We start from the raw sequence: 15,466 nt of genomic DNA on the forward strand, positions 1-15,466 counted from the left end.
CCACTCGTGAGCCAGATTCATGCTTTTGATTGCGCAGTGCTGCCTAATCGGGTGTGCGTGCCTGTCATTGGTGATGACATGGCGGCGCGCATTATACAGTTCCTAATGCATGGGGAACGCGCTCCACTCCCATCAATTGCAACAATGACAAGCAAAAACCGCTGTCAGCGAAGTATATAAAGAGTTGTCCTATGAAGAAGCTAAAAGAAGCCGCATTAAGTTGTTTTGGAAGGAAAGTAATGTACTTTGAGCTAGGAGTGCAGAACTTTTGAGATACTAACAGACGTTTCATTCAAGTGAAACAAAATAGGTCACAGTTAAGGAATTTTCAAGCAGAAATTTTTGTGTAGAGCGTTTGCTGCTACAGTATATGGATCTATAATGACATATTTGAGAATGTATCGAAGTATGTTAAGATACAAATGCCAAGTATCGTATCGGATACAATTATCGCGGCAGTATCTTGTATCTGTATCTCCAATACTTCTTGCCTGAGTATCTTGTATTGTATCGCGATACAATTTCAAAGTATCTTTGCCCAGCCCTGATGTTGATGAATACGTTAGAATGGATTATGTTTTAGGGGCGAAGCTCCTTATAGCGGCACCCGTTCGTCCCTCGTAGCGTAGTATGTAACCAGTCTTACGCTTTGACCTGCAAGGTGGTGCCGGTGGGAGATTTTTCCTGTGCGTTGTTGAACAATGAAAAATTCGCAGCGTTAGCTAAAAGCCGACTTCTTCTGTCTCTCATTCCCATTAGCAGCCATTCTTTACCTCCAAGGTAGTGCCTGGTGAGATTTCTCCTGTGCGTGATTAAACAATAAAAATTTTGTTCAAAACGCCGTTGATTGATGAAATAAACCAACAAAAGACGCCAGATCTTTTGTAAAAGCAAAACGAAAGAACGCCAGATGTTTCTAAAGCAAAACGAAAAGACGCCAGCTGCTTAACGAAAGACGCCAGATGTTTTCTAAGCAATGGTTTTCTAAACAATGAAAATTCACAGCGTACATGTAAAATTAAAGTGCGCTGCAAGTCGTCATAACTCATCGAACCTTTAGTATAAACGCGCCCGATCTCACGTCGGTGATGATGTACTGGGCGGAATTCACGGAAGATTCACGGTTTACCGATGAACCTCCGCAGCTTCGCCCACTCATCATCATTCACTCCGTGGATATGCTGTGATTTTTTTTAAAGTTGGTAGAAGTTGCATTGCTATTTCCCATATCAATATTATCAATAGAATTCCCTTCCTACACTACCAACTGTGTGCTTTTCCATGAGCACTCCAATAAAATTGATAATGATCTTTTTGATAAGTTGTGCAAGTGAACGCCTTCACATTCCAATATTTTTTCTGTCACCGAATGCTCACTAGGAGATGGATGTACTTCAATGAATTTATTTCATTGTGGAAGGAATGGGAAGTCATATACTGAGAACAAACCACATTAAATAAAAAAGGGAGGCAAAGACCATGCAATGTGCTTGCATGAAGGAGTGCGCAGAAGGTACAATGATCAATTATTTTTATGAAAGACTATGCTCAAAAACGTACAATCTAGAAAAAACTGCCTCCTTATAATCACCTATACTGCTGACTCACAATAATCGAGCCCTTGTGAAGTGATCTAAACGGTTGAATACGGAGAAGCAAAATGAACTAATCACTTTTGCTGCTTGACAAGGCCTTCATACAAGAGATGTAGCTTGTCAGGGCATAACTTTATTGTTTTCACAGGCACACTTACAGCATGTAGCATAACACAGGCTGAGTTCAAGTTTTGCAAGAAAAATTTCGAACAAGCAAACCCAATGATTTGCTTGCAAGCACAGGTCAATATTAACAAACATAAGTGCCATTCGCAGAGTCTGTCTCTTTCACATTGAGACAGCATACGTGACCTATCCCAGCAAAAAATCTGCAAAATTTTTGCAGTGTACCTGCTCCAAGCTAATGGGAGTTACAAAGCAGTGTACACAAAGGCTAAAATAAAAAAATTCGGCAGATCCCACGTACCATGGGAGTCGATGTTATGCGAAGCATGCGGCGGGTAGGGGACGGTGGCGTAACTTTTTTTTACTGAGCGACACGTTACAAAATGACGCTAAAGATTTGTATAAATTTTATACGCACACATATATATGTTGCAGAGCCGCATATGTGTTATATAACCAGTTGTTTACGGTTACGTATGCAACGTGGGTATTCAATTCAATTCAATTCTTTATTTGCAGACGTGAAACATACAGAAATATCAAAACTGGTTGGACCCATAGCCAAAGGCTATGGTCACCAGTAGCGGTAAGCTGATACGTAGTGCTTATACCTGTCTCAAGAACGCACGCACGTTTCAGGAACCCGTGTACACGTGTGCAAGAAGTTCTTGACAGTTCTTGAACAAGGGCATCATCACCGTAATCAGTGAGCACCAGCAGCTGGTCATGACTTGTTATCCGGTCGTGATCGTGGAGACGAGGGGTCCATGTGTAGTGAAGTATGTGGTATAGTAGAGCTGTTGGAATTCGTGGATGCCTCGGTCATTTCGTCGACAAATTGTCTGTCGACAGAGCCGGCGACATGTCGGAACCTGAAGCCACCCATCGCATTGGTGAGGTTCAGGCCGTCGAGGCTGGTAGGCATGGATAGTGCTACGTAGACCAACATCAGTGGATGGTGTTTGTCGTGTTCGTAGACTACCTGAGTGTGTGTGGCCTACGTAGCCTAATCTACAAAGCGGCTGTCAATCAATCTGGCATCATCCTCGGTCAGCATGAGGCCATCGCCCAGCCTCGTAAGAAATGAAGAGGACACTGCGCCGTTCTGGTGGACAAAGTGCACTTTACGGTGTGGTGATGTGGATATCATATGTAACTTTCGTTAATGTATTCCTCCGGGGCCGAGCAATGCTTCAATATAGCTTGCTGAATCATAGGAATACAAACGTAATGTTCATTAGACTGCTATAAAAGCGGAGCCGACACTGGAACTACAGACGTTAATCTGATACGACACCTGTATCGTAGGAGTACATATCGTAGGGGTATCATCATCATCATCATCAGCCTGTCTACGCCCACTGCAGGGCAAAGGCCTCTCCCATGTTCCGCCAATCAACTCGGTCCTGTGCTTTCTGCTGCCACGTTATACCTGCAAACTTCTTAATCTCATCTACCCACCTAATTTTTTGTCTCCCCCTCACGCGTTTGCCATCTCTTGGAATCCAGTCAGTTACCCTTAATGACCACCGGTTATCCTGCCGACGTGCTACGTGGCCGGCCCATATCCATTTCTTCTTCTTAATTTCAACTATGATATCCTTAACCCCCGTTTGTTCCCTGACCCACTCTGCTCTCTTCCTGTCTCTTAAGGTTACACCTATCATTTTCCTTTCCATCGCTCGCTGCGTCGTCCTCAATTTAAGTTGAACCCTCTTTGTAAGTCTCCAGGTTTCTGCTCCGTAGGTAAGTACCGGTAAGATGCAGCTGTTATATACCTTCCTCTTGAGAGATAGTGGTAGACTACCATTCATGATTTGATAGTGCTTGCCGAATGAGCCCCATCCCATCCTTATTCTCCTAGTTATTTCACTCTCATGGTTCGGCTCCGCGGTTACTACCTGTCCTAAGTAGACGTACTCCTTTACAACTTCCAGCGTCTCGCCACCTATCGCAAAGCGCTGTTCTCTGCCAAGATTGTTCCACATTACTTTAGTTTTATGCATATTAATTTTCAGACCTACTCTTCTACTTTCCGTATCCAGTTCAGTAATCATGAGCTGTAATTCGTCTCCCGCGTTACTCATCAATGCAATGTCATCAGCGAATCGCAGGTTACTGAGATACTCTCCATTAACTCTTATCCCTAATTCTTCCCAATCTAGGGCCCTGAAAACCTCCTGTAAACACGCGGTGAATAGCATTGGAGAGATCGTGTCTCCCTGTCGTACGCCCTTCTTTATTGGGATTTTGTCGCTTTCTTTATGAAGGACTATAGTGGCTGTGGATGCGCTGTAGATGTCTTCCATTATGTTTATATAGGCTTCGTCGATGCCCTGATTCCGCAGTGCTTGCATGACTGCTGATGTCTCCACCGAATCAAACGCCTTCTCGTAATCTATGAAGGCTATGTATAGGGGTTGGTTGTATTCCGCGCATTTCTCTATCACCTGATTGATAGTATGAATATGGTCTATTGTTGAGAAGCCTGTACGAAATCCTGCCTGGTCCCTTGGTTGATTAAACTCTAATGTCCTATTAATTCTGTTAGCAATTACTTTTGTGAATACCTTGTAGACAACGGACAGTAAGCTGATGGGCCTGTAATTTTTCAGGTCCTTTACGTCCCCTTTCTTATGGATCAAGATGATGTTGGCATTCCTCCAAGATTCTGGTATCCTCCCTGTCGAGAGACACTTCGTATACAGGGTGGCCAGTTTCTCTAACATAATCTCTCCACCGTCTTTCAGCAGGTCTGATGTTATCTGATCCTCACCAGCGGCTTTGCCTCTTTGCATTCCCTTTAGGGCTTTCTTTACTTCTCCTGTTAATACTGGTGGGATGTCAGATTCCTCTGGGATATTACTGCTTCTTACATTATCATCCTGACTGTCTCGGCTGCTGTACAGATCTCTGTAGAACTCTTCCGCTACCTCAACTATTCTATCCATATTGGTTGTGACCTTGCCATCCTTGTCCCCTAATGCATACATCTGATTTTTGCCTATGCACAGTTTTGTCTTCGTAGCTTTGAGGCTTCTTCCGTTCTTTAGAGCATGCTCAATTCTCTCCATATTATACTTTCTTATGTCGGCTACTTTACGCCTATTGATCAACTTCGAAAGCTCCGCCAGCTCTATTTTGTCTGTTGCATTTGAGGCTTTCATAGCTTGACGTTTCTTAATGAGGTTTTTCGTCTCTTGGGATAGCTTACCAGTGTCCTGTCTAACGACTGTACCCCCGACTTCCACTGCACACTCCTTAATGATACTAGTCAGATTATCATTCATTGCGTCAACGCTAAGGTCGGTTTCCTCGGTTAAAGCCGCGTACCTATTCTGAAGTGAAACTCTGAATTCTTGTACTTTCCCTCGCAGAGCTAGTTCATTAATCGGCTTCTTCTTGCGTATCAGTTTCTGCCGTTCCTTCCTCACGTCTAGTTGAATTCTAGATCTTACCATTCTATGGTCACTGCATCGGATCTTGTTAACTACTTCCACATCCTGTATAATGCCCGGGTGGTCGCACATTATGAAGTCTATTTCATTTTTAGTTTCGCCATTAGGACTCCTCCACGTCCACTTACGAGTAGTCCGTTTTCTGTAGAAGGTATTCAAGATCCGTAAATTATTGCGTTCTGCGAACTCTACTAGTAACTCCCCTCTGGCATTTCTAGAGCCGATGCCATATTCCCCAACTGCATGATCTCCAGCCTGCTTGTTGCCTACTTTTGCATTAAAGTCGCCCATCAGTACAGTATACTCTGTCTTTACCCTACTCATTGCTGATTCTACGTCTTCGTAGAAGCGTTCATGTAGGGGTATCATGTAGCGTTTATTGCTTTCTTGTAAAATTAGATAGCCAGCACCACAACCACAATTGACGTTGTACCGAATTACGCCTGCGTAGGCTGTTTTTTTCAAACCAGTTTATAGACCTGGCGTGGCTCAGTGGTAGAATACCTGATAGCCACGCAGAATTCTTGGGTTCGATTCCTGCTGGGATCCTAATTTTCATTCTTTCTATTCGTTGAGTCAATGCTGCCGATGTTGGTTTTCCTTAACGCTTTAGCATTTAAGTAACCAATGTCTGTTCTCGCCGTTCCTGGGTAGATATAAACTGTCAATCACCTGTGGCGCATACCCGTACACCGCGGCCCATGGTAAACGGGTATGTGCCACACGTGTCTAGTGGAAAGGGTTTGACGACGTACGCGACAGGATTTTAACGTTAGTCAGGTCATGACCCGGCAATCATATTCGTCAAATCCTCTTACCCTCCCATGCAAATTTTGATCTACACCAAGTTAAGGAGGCGATCATGAGAGCACCCAGACGTAGGCGGCTAGATAGATAGATAGATAGATAGATAGATAGATAGATAGATAGATAGATAGATAGATACGTAGATAGAAACGCTCAAAGTGCCAGAGGTTCGCTAAGAAATGCTTCGCATTTAAAAGCAGTGAACTAAATAAAACAATGAATGACAGCACTTATTTGCAGCCAAAATAATGCATGATCTTTCTGACTAGCAAGCTTGACTGTTAGCCGCTGTAGCAATTTAATGTGTGTATATTGTGTGACTAGAGAAATTGCACAATAAGGAACATTCCTTTGGGACACATTAAAGTAGGGGGTCTTAAACACGCCGCCCTTGGGCCGCATGTAGCTTGTGGACCTTTTGCTAGTGGCACAGCCCACACGACTGTCTTCGTCTCACATTTTTTATATTTTCCTAATAAGTATGTTTATGAGTTGCACAGATGTGACTGGTCTCGAGGATTGTTTTGGCGAGGCTGCCTATGTAGTCACCAGGTTTTGAAATATAACCGTGTAACAAACGTTGTATTTTAAATTTTGTGTCTAGATTTCAGTCATTTTGGAAACCACTATCGATGTTTCTCGAATCCTGACGTCAGATCCCCTTCGTCAGTGACCCATGTGTGAGATATGGCAAAGGCCTTCTTTCAAATGGCAATGTTATCTGACAATTTGTTACCCCTCCCCCCCAATCTTCACTGTCCCGGCCCCTGAAGGAGAGTAAATTTTGTCACTGTGGCCCGCTAGTTGACGCGAGTTTGACACCCCTGCAATAAATAGGTTCCTGCCACTGTGATTCACAATTGTGACTCTTCTTTGATGGACAATGCAATACAATATACTCATCACTACATTCATTTGCGTTTCGTAAACAAGTTTCGGCTTTCTGCCCTTGAAGTCTGTGAACGAGTTCTCAATTTTGAGAGGACACTTTACCTCAAGGGCGCGAACTTCGCCTCTGCAGCATTCGCAGGTGAACAATATTATCCCATCAGGTGATGCACCAATGATGGGCATGTCCTTAAATACTTTAAGTCCTGCGTCTGTTAGAGAGGCAGCACGTCCAGTTTTTCAAGGCTTGACACGGAGAACAACTTAGCCTCTGCTTCTTTTCGTGAGCAATCATTCATTGCAGCATTTTTAAATGTAGACGAGTGCGTTACAAGATTGATGACACCTCGCAGATTATGGGGTCGTGTCTCCTTCTTCAAGTTCTGTGTGCGAGTCAGGCATGCACGGGCTATACTTACCGTCACCATGGCTTCCCTGTATTGCATCCACATAGGTGAATGTGCTTGCAGCCGCGTTGAGGACTCTATATTCAAAATGTCCTTCTCTGTGTAGGCTTGTTTCACCCAGGACAGGAATTATGGCCCGGAAAGTTCATGCTTGTCCTGGACTAGATCCATGAGGGTTGGAACCTTTTGTGTGGCTGCAATAACATCAAAGCAGAAAGACTTGCGTTAACCCTCTAATGCACGAATGATTAAATCATGAGAGAAAAAAAAATTGTTTGTCATGCAATCGTATTTTGCATCAAGAGAAAGCATTCTGAAAAAATATTTCACTAATTGGGCGCATAGAAATGAACATATTGGTATCGGTCAAACTATTCACTCACACATAATTTGTGAAACTACAACTAGAATATGCCGCTGCCATTAGAACCCTCACCAAGCATATATCTACTCTTGAATCAGTTCAGAATCGTGTCACAAGATTCACTCATTCTTCATATAACATCAGCATTTCTCTCTTAAAGGCAGAATCTAGCTTGTCATCCCTCGCTATTCGTGATCATGTTGCCACGCTCCCTGTTTTTCACAATTTGTTTTACAGATCCCGAAACCACCCACCTTACATCAAGCCATCATCATCATGCACGACACCGCACACCAGCCATCAACTGCAAGTTATCCGTCCTCAACACAAACAATAACCTTTCAAGCCTCAGTTTTTCCTCGGGCTGGCAGAGACTGGAACGAACTGCCCTACCATGCTGCTGCCTTTAAAAGTCATTCTTAATTTTTTGATATTGTGCAAACATGTATCACACCATAACATCTTCTTTTACTGTATAACCATGCTAACCGTCCATTATGTAATAACCCAAACCGGGTCTTCGATGTATTAAAAATGAAATGAAGCAGTTTGGTCGAGTACCGAAAAGGACAGTGTTAGTTTCCGCACAATGCGCCGCTTTCATTTTCCTGAGCTGACCTCTGCCGTTTCGGTAGGGATTTGGTAGAAGACGGGAAAGCCGGTATCGCGAGAAGCAAAGACTCAGAGATGAAGAGGCGTTTAGCGATTTTTTTGATAGTGGAGAGCGCATGCGCTGGGGCGTCGTGAAAAAGGCGGATTGCTATTTAGCAGCCCGTCAAACCGAAATAATCAAGACCACAGATTTTGGGGAGCAAGTTGCACTTCTCTTAGTATAACATTTCTACCGATTGCACACTAGTCAGAGAAAGCTTGTCTTAGTTGCCATACTGCCCCAGATAGAACAAAATACCTTCAGGTGCCGAGCTTGCTGTGGGCACGTGGTTGATGATCTTCTGGTGGCTAAAGTGGCACTGCAAACAGAAGCATAACTTACTTACGCTTAGACAATGCTAACACAAAGCAACGATACAGGCTGAACTGAACGAAATTCTACGAAGTAAGCTCCGGCACACTAGTCGTAGAGAAAGGTCGTCTTAGTTGCAATACTGCCCCGCATAGAATAAAGTACCTTACGGTGCAAAGCTTGCTGCGTGCACGTGTTGGTGATCATCTGGTGGCTGAACAGGCACTGCAAACAGAAGCCTAACTTACTCAAGCTTAGACAATGCTAAAACAAAGCAAGAACTGTTATGCCAGGGCTCCCAACCTAAACTTCCTTGCTTCGACAAGGCATTCAAGCTGGTAAAACGTCTGACGCAACCAGCGTCAACACCAGCTGATGCAACGAGGCGGGAGCCTTACGCAATCCCCGGCAACTCCGGCGCTGCGTCTGACGCAACCGAAGGAAATCTCTCCCGCAACGTGCGGCAAGCCCTCTCATCCGCGGATCCGGTTCGAGCCAGCGACCAACGGCGGTTCCTGATTGGAGGCTTCGCGCTCCTGGCTGATGCAAGCGATCGCTCAGGGCTGTAAAAGAACCAAGCTGCGCGGAGAGAGGGAGACAGCGAGACAGCGAACGAAGAAATCGCGGGTCGTCGTCGCACCGCTGTGCGAGCCCAATAAGCTGTCGGCCCCAGCGCCGAATATGTAACGCCTCTGTATATATGTATATAAATTTGCCTTAACTCACCGTCGCCTTGATCGCTCCGTCTATCAGCTCTGCGCAGAAGCAGTCGCAAGCTGAGACACCCGTTTCCCAACAGTGGATGGCAGCTGCGGGATCGGCCGGCGTCAGCTACCTCGAGGTGGTGAGTGCCTGATGTTTTCCCTTCAGTTCACCAGACTTCTCTAGCACAGGTTATCGTAGTTTAGAGAATGTTGTGGGAAGCATTGGAGTGAGCTTTGATTGTTTCGAGCCAAGTCGGAGCGCTTAGAAACCAAAGTTAATGCGGAGGGTGTAAACACGGCAGGTTGAGAATTGCTTGCGTGTCTTTCTAGTAGACTTATAGGGGATACAGCAAGTAGATTCTAACGAGGGCAAATAGCAAGAGGCTAGTGTGAACGATGGAGAACCTTAAAGTGAAGGAACTCATCGAAATTTGTGAAGAACTCGGCCTTACTCTGGGCCGTGCGAAGCGAAAGCAAGCGATCCTCGAGATCATGCAGAAGGAGGGATTAACGGCTGAGGAAGTCGATGAGGCCTGGGCGGATATCAAAGAACGCCGCGAGGAGGCCGAAAGACGAGAACGAGAACTTCGTGAGCGTGAAAAGGCGGAAAGGCAAGAACGCCGCGAGCGCGAGGAACGCGAACAGCGCCTCGAGATGAAAAGGATAGAATTGACACTCCGTCAGTGTTCGCAAGCGCCTAGCGTAGCTTCTGCGACGGTTCAGGCTAGCGGACATAGAATTCGGGACCAACTGCCACCGTTCGTAGTGGGCGAGGACATGGCAAAGTATCTCGTGAAGTTCGAACACGTCTGCGATAGGAATGGCATCGAGCGGTCTCTTTGGGCACAGAACCTGTTAGCTCTTCTCCCCGAGGAAGTATCCGACGTGATAACGTGCTTGTCGAGGGAGGCGTTTGAGAGCTATGACGAGGTTAAGGAGGCCCTGTTGAGAAGATATAAATTGTCACCCGAGGCTTTCCGGCAAAGGTTCCGGTATGCAAAAAGGGGGAATGAGTCACACGTTGACTTCGCGTTTCGTCTTAAAGCCGATTTAATTGAATGGCTCAAGGGCGAAGATGTCTATGACGATCGCGATAAAGTGGTAGAGTGCATAGCATTGGAGCAATTCTACCGCTGTATCGAGGATGATGTCAAGCTTTGGCTGCAGGATAACCTTGGAGAAGTACAGCTAAACAAGGCAGCAGAGTTAGCTGAAGAGTACTACACTCGTAGAAACTTGCACAGTAGGGCCGTGCGTGTTGAAAAAGCTGAGAGAAAAGAGGGCTTTTCAAAAAAACCTGATGACCGGAAACCTGCTCCGCACCGTAATTTCAGAAAAGACCCATCTTTTACGAAGGAGACTGTGAGGGAAGGGCAAACGGAAGCGCACAAGTCGAGTGAGCTTCCCAAACAGCGCACTGATACTACACGGGCGTTTGAGTCACGGAAGCCGCTAATCTGTTACAATTGCAAAAAAGAAGGGCACATCGCGGTAAATTGTAAAAAAAAGGTTGCTTTCGCAACGATCCGTGAATAAGAAAAATTCGGCAGATCCCACGTACCGTGGGAGTCGATGTTATGCGAAGCATGCGGCGGGTAGGTGACTGTGGCGTAACTTTTTTTACTGAACGACAAGTTACAAAATGGCGCTAAAGATTTGTATAAATTTTATACGCACACATATATATGTTGAAGAGCCGCATATGTCTTATATAAGCAGTTGTTTACGGTTGGGTAACGCTGCGAATGGCAACGTGGGTATTACCTACACCAGAAGCAGTAAACTGATATGTAGTGCTTATACGTGTCCCGAGAACGCACACACGTTTCACGAACCCGTGTACATGTGTGCAGGAAGTTCTTGACAGTTCTTGAACAAGGGCATCATCACCGTGATCAGTGAGCACCAGCAGCTGGTAATGAGTTGTTATAGGATCCGGTCGTAATCGTGATGACGAGGAGTCCATGTGTAGTGAAGTATGTGGTATAGTAAAGCTGTTGGAATTCGTGGATGCCTCGGTCATTTTGTCGACAAATTGTCTGTCGACAGAACCGGCGACATGTCGGAACCTGAAGCCACCCTTCGCGTTGGTGAGGTATAGGCCGTCGAGGCTGGTAGGCCTGGATAGTGCTACGTAGACCAACATCAGTGGATGGTGTTTGTTGTATTCGTAGGCTACCTGGGCGCATATGGCCTAAGTAGCCTAGTCTACAAAGCGGTTGTCAATCAATCTGGCATCATCCTCGGTCAGCATGAGGCCATCGCCCAGGCTCGTAAGAAATGAAGAGGACACAGCGTCGTTCTGGTGGACGAAGTGCACTTTACGGTGCGGTGATGTGGATATCATATGTAACCTTCGTTAATGTATTCCTCCGGGGTCGAGCAATGCTTCAATATAGCTTGCTGAATCATAGGAATACAAACGTAATGTTTATTAGACTGCTATAAAAGCGGAGCCAACACTGGAACTACAGACACTAATCTGATATGACACCTGTATCGTAGGAGTACACATCATAGGAGTATCATGTAGCGTTTATTGCTTTCTTGCAAAATTACATAGCCAGCACCACAACCACAATTGGCGTTGCACTGTTATTACGCCTGCGTAGGCTGCTTTTTCAAACCAGTTTACAGACCTTGCGTGGCTCAGTGGTAGAATACCTGATTGCCACGCAGAATGCTTGGGTTCGATTCCTGCTAGGATCCTAATTTTCATTCTTTCCATTCGTTGAGTCAATGCTGCCGATGTTGGTTTTCCTTAACGCTCTAACATTTAAGTTAGCACTGTCTGTTCTCGCCGTTGCTGGGTAGATATAAACTGTCAATCACCTGTGGCGCATACCCGTACACCACAGCCCGTGGTAAACGGGTATGTGCCACACGTGTCTAGTGGGAAAGGGTTTGACGACGTACGCGACAATTTTTTAACGTTATTCATATCATGACCCCGGCAATCATATTCGTCAAATCCTCTTACTTTCCTATGCAAATTTTGGTCTACACCAAGTTAAGGAGGCGATCATGAGAGCACCCAGACGTAGGCGGCTAGATAGATAGATAGATAGATAGATAGATAGATACGTAGATAGAAACGCTGAAAGTGCCAGAGGTTCGCTAAGAAATGCTTCGCATTTAAAAGAACATGCGGTTGTTAGAACCGTATATTCAGGAGATTAGTGTCAATGGGAAAACGTGTCGAGTACTTCGAGACTCAGCGGCAACTATGGACGTTGTCCATCCTGCATTAGTGTCTCCAAACGACTTGACAGGAGAATGCGCATGGATCAGGCAAGTCGCGGAGGAGCAGAGCACTTGCTTTCCGATAGCTACGGTGATCATTGAAGGCTCTTTCGGTAAGCTTCACACCAAAGCGGCTGTGTCTGCTGCTCTCCCAGATTGTTTTCTTTATCTTTTTTCGAACAACTCGGAGCAGCTTCTCAAAGAACAGGGTAAATCGTTCTTTCCCAGCGTTGCGTACATGGCCCTCACGCGATCGCAAGCGCGGAAGCTTTCACAGGAACTTGATCTCGTTCCATGTAGTACGCCACCACCGGCAAAAGTGGCCGAGCTGCGTGACCTTGGCAGCGAGTCGAGCGAGCCTAGGACAGAAAACTCTCGGGATGGGTTACTCGAGCCGCCTGCAGCTGAAGCGGGTAGCGTCGTCTCTGTCAGCGGAGAAACCGAAGTGGCGCCGTTGGGCGAGGCGGGCAATACGCTCAAGCCTGTAGCTGAAAGTTGGTGTGAGCTGTCGAGGGTTGATCGAGCGACGCTCATTAGAGAGCAGCGTGAAGACATCTCCATAAAAGCGCTAATGGAAAGCGTAAAATTGGGAGTAAAGAAAAATAATGTTTCTTTTTATGAGAAATCTGGGCTATTGTATCGTAGCTACACAGATGTACAAGGTCGCAGGTGTGAGCAACTCTTGATACCGCAAAAGTATCGTCGCCAGCTGTTGGAACTTGCGCACGAAAACGCGTGGGCAGGGCATCTCGGTTTGAAGAAGACCAAGGCTAGGATTTCCCTTGAGTTTTACTGGCCGAAATGCTGGAAAGATACCGAAGACTTTGTGCGCTCTTGCGACACTTGTCAGAGGGTGGGGAAATCCACAGACAAGTGGAAGGCTCCCATGAAGCTTGTGCCAGTTATAACAGAACCTTTTCGGCGCCTGGTTATCGACATTGTTGGGCCATTGCCGGAGTCAAGGCAAGGTTGTCGATACATCCTGACTGCCCTCTGTGTAGCAACGAAATTTCCAGAAGCGGTACCTCTTAGGGAACTCAATTCTCCTCACGTCGTGGACGCTCTGCTCTCGATATTCGCGCGTGTCGGATTTCCTTCTGAAATTCAATGCGACAATGGCAGCGTCTTCACCAGTTGCCTTACCTCTACCTTTTTGGATAAATGCGGAATCAAGGTGGTGCACAGCTCGATCCATCACCCACAATCTAATGCGGTAGAGCGTATGCATTCAGTTCTGAAACATATACTGAGAGCTCTTTGTTATGAGCACAAATGCGACTGGGAAGCATGTATTCCTCCCGCTATGTTTGCTTTGGGGTCTGCTCCTCATGAGAGCACTGGCTTTAGTCCCTCAGAGCTTGTATATGGCCGGAGCTTAAGAACACCTTTGCGAATGCTACGCGAATCCTGGGAGGGATATGATGAGGTCCCGAATGCAGTTGCTTATGTTCTCGACCTCCTTCAGAGGCTCGGAAAAACAAAAGATCTTGTGGAGAGCCACATGAAGGCAGCGCAAGTATTGTCGAAAGAATACTACGACAAATCAGCAAAAAAACGTACCTTCGAAGTGGGAAGTCAGGTAATGTTGCTGCGGCCTTCCAAGAAGAACAAGCTGGAGGTTCATTGGGAGGGGCCCGCTAAGGTAATATCGAAGCTTTCCGATACCAACTACGAAGTGAAATTAGGAAAGCGGTCTAACAAAATTTATCACAGCAACTTGATGAAACCGTACGTTCAACGTCAGGCGGTCGTAAACCTGCTTTTGAATGCCTCAGAGGAGGAAGGAGCAGAAATTCTGACTTCTAGCGATGTAAGCGAAAGGGGTTCAGAGGTGATGTTGGAACAGTTGAACCTGGAGCCAAGGTTAAGTCAAGTCAGAAGGAGGACTTGAGGAGGATTGTTTCTGAGTTTAAAGACGTGTTTTCCAGCCGTCCCGGAAAAACGACGGTTATTAAGCACGACATCGAGCTGACATGTGAGGAACCAATCCGTAGTAAGCCATATCGATGTTCCCCTGTGCAGAAGCAGATCATGAAAGAGGAAATCGATAGAATGCTTGAGTCGGGAGTCATAGTACCGGGTGAGAGTGACTATACATCTCCTCTAATATTGGTTCAAGTGCCGGGAAAGGATCCTAGGCCATGCATCGATTATCGGCGCCTTAACGCCATAACTCGAGACCAGACCTATCCGATACCAAATCTAGAGGAAAGGGTGGAAACAGTGTCAAAGTCAAACTACATTTCCACGCTAGACCTCGTGCGAGGTTATTGGCAGGTCCCTCTTACCGAGCGTGCTAGCCGCTACGCCGCGTTCGTTTCTCCATTCGGAACGTATCGTCCCCTTATGCTGAGTTTTAGACTGAAAAATGCGCCTTATTGCTTTTCGGGTCTAATGGACCGCGTTCTTAATGGCCTGTCCGAGTTCGCACTGCCGTATCTCGACAATGTCGCCATCTTCTCGAACACCTGGGAAGAACACGTCGAACATTTACGAGTCGTGCTGAACAAGTTGAAAGAAGCGGGTCTTACAGCGAAACCTGCTAAATGTCACCTAGGATGCGGCGAGGTGTCTTACCTGGGACACGTTGTGGGGCGTGGCCGGCGTCGACCTTCAGAGATCAAGGTAGCCGCCGTCGTGAACTACCCACGACCAACCACCAAGTCTGAGATAAGGGCTTTCTTAGGGCTAGCGGGATACTATCAGCATTATGTGCAAAACTACTCTACCATTGCCAGCCCTCTAACTGACGCACTTCGAAAGTCGGAGCCAGTTAAAGTGACATGGGACTCGGAGAAAGAGAATGCGTTTTGCAAGCTTAAACAAGCCTTAAGCGAAAAACCCGTTCTCATGGCACCCGACTTTTCCAAGGGCTTTATCATTCAGTGCGACGCGAGTGATCGCGGAATG

The 15,466-nt window shown here is 46.1% G+C and overlaps 1 long non-coding RNA gene across 3 annotated transcripts in view; it reads right to left on the reverse strand.

The window, feature by feature from the left end:
• The window catches only part of LOC119390598 (uncharacterized), a 48,155-nt gene that overhangs the window by 25,547 nt on the left and 7,142 nt on the right, over positions 1 to 15,466 (reverse strand). The window contains exons 2-3 of one of the 3 annotated variants that reach the window (XR_005183396.2): positions 8,775 to 8,834; positions 7,294 to 7,475 (exon numbers count right to left, since the gene is read on the reverse strand). This is a non-coding gene — a long non-coding RNA (uncharacterized LOC119390598). Of the gene's footprint in view, positions 1 to 7,293; positions 7,476 to 8,555; positions 8,750 to 8,774; positions 9,045 to 15,466 lie in introns of those variants that run through there. The other 2 variants (XR_005183395.2, XR_005183393.2) reach the window with 2 other exon arrangements.

This window comes from Rhipicephalus sanguineus, chromosome 4, assembly GCF_013339695.2.
Source record: "Rhipicephalus sanguineus isolate Rsan-2018 chromosome 4, BIME_Rsan_1.4, whole genome shotgun sequence".
Lineage (NCBI taxonomy): Eukaryota > Metazoa > Arthropoda > Arachnida > Ixodida > Ixodidae > Rhipicephalus > Rhipicephalus sanguineus.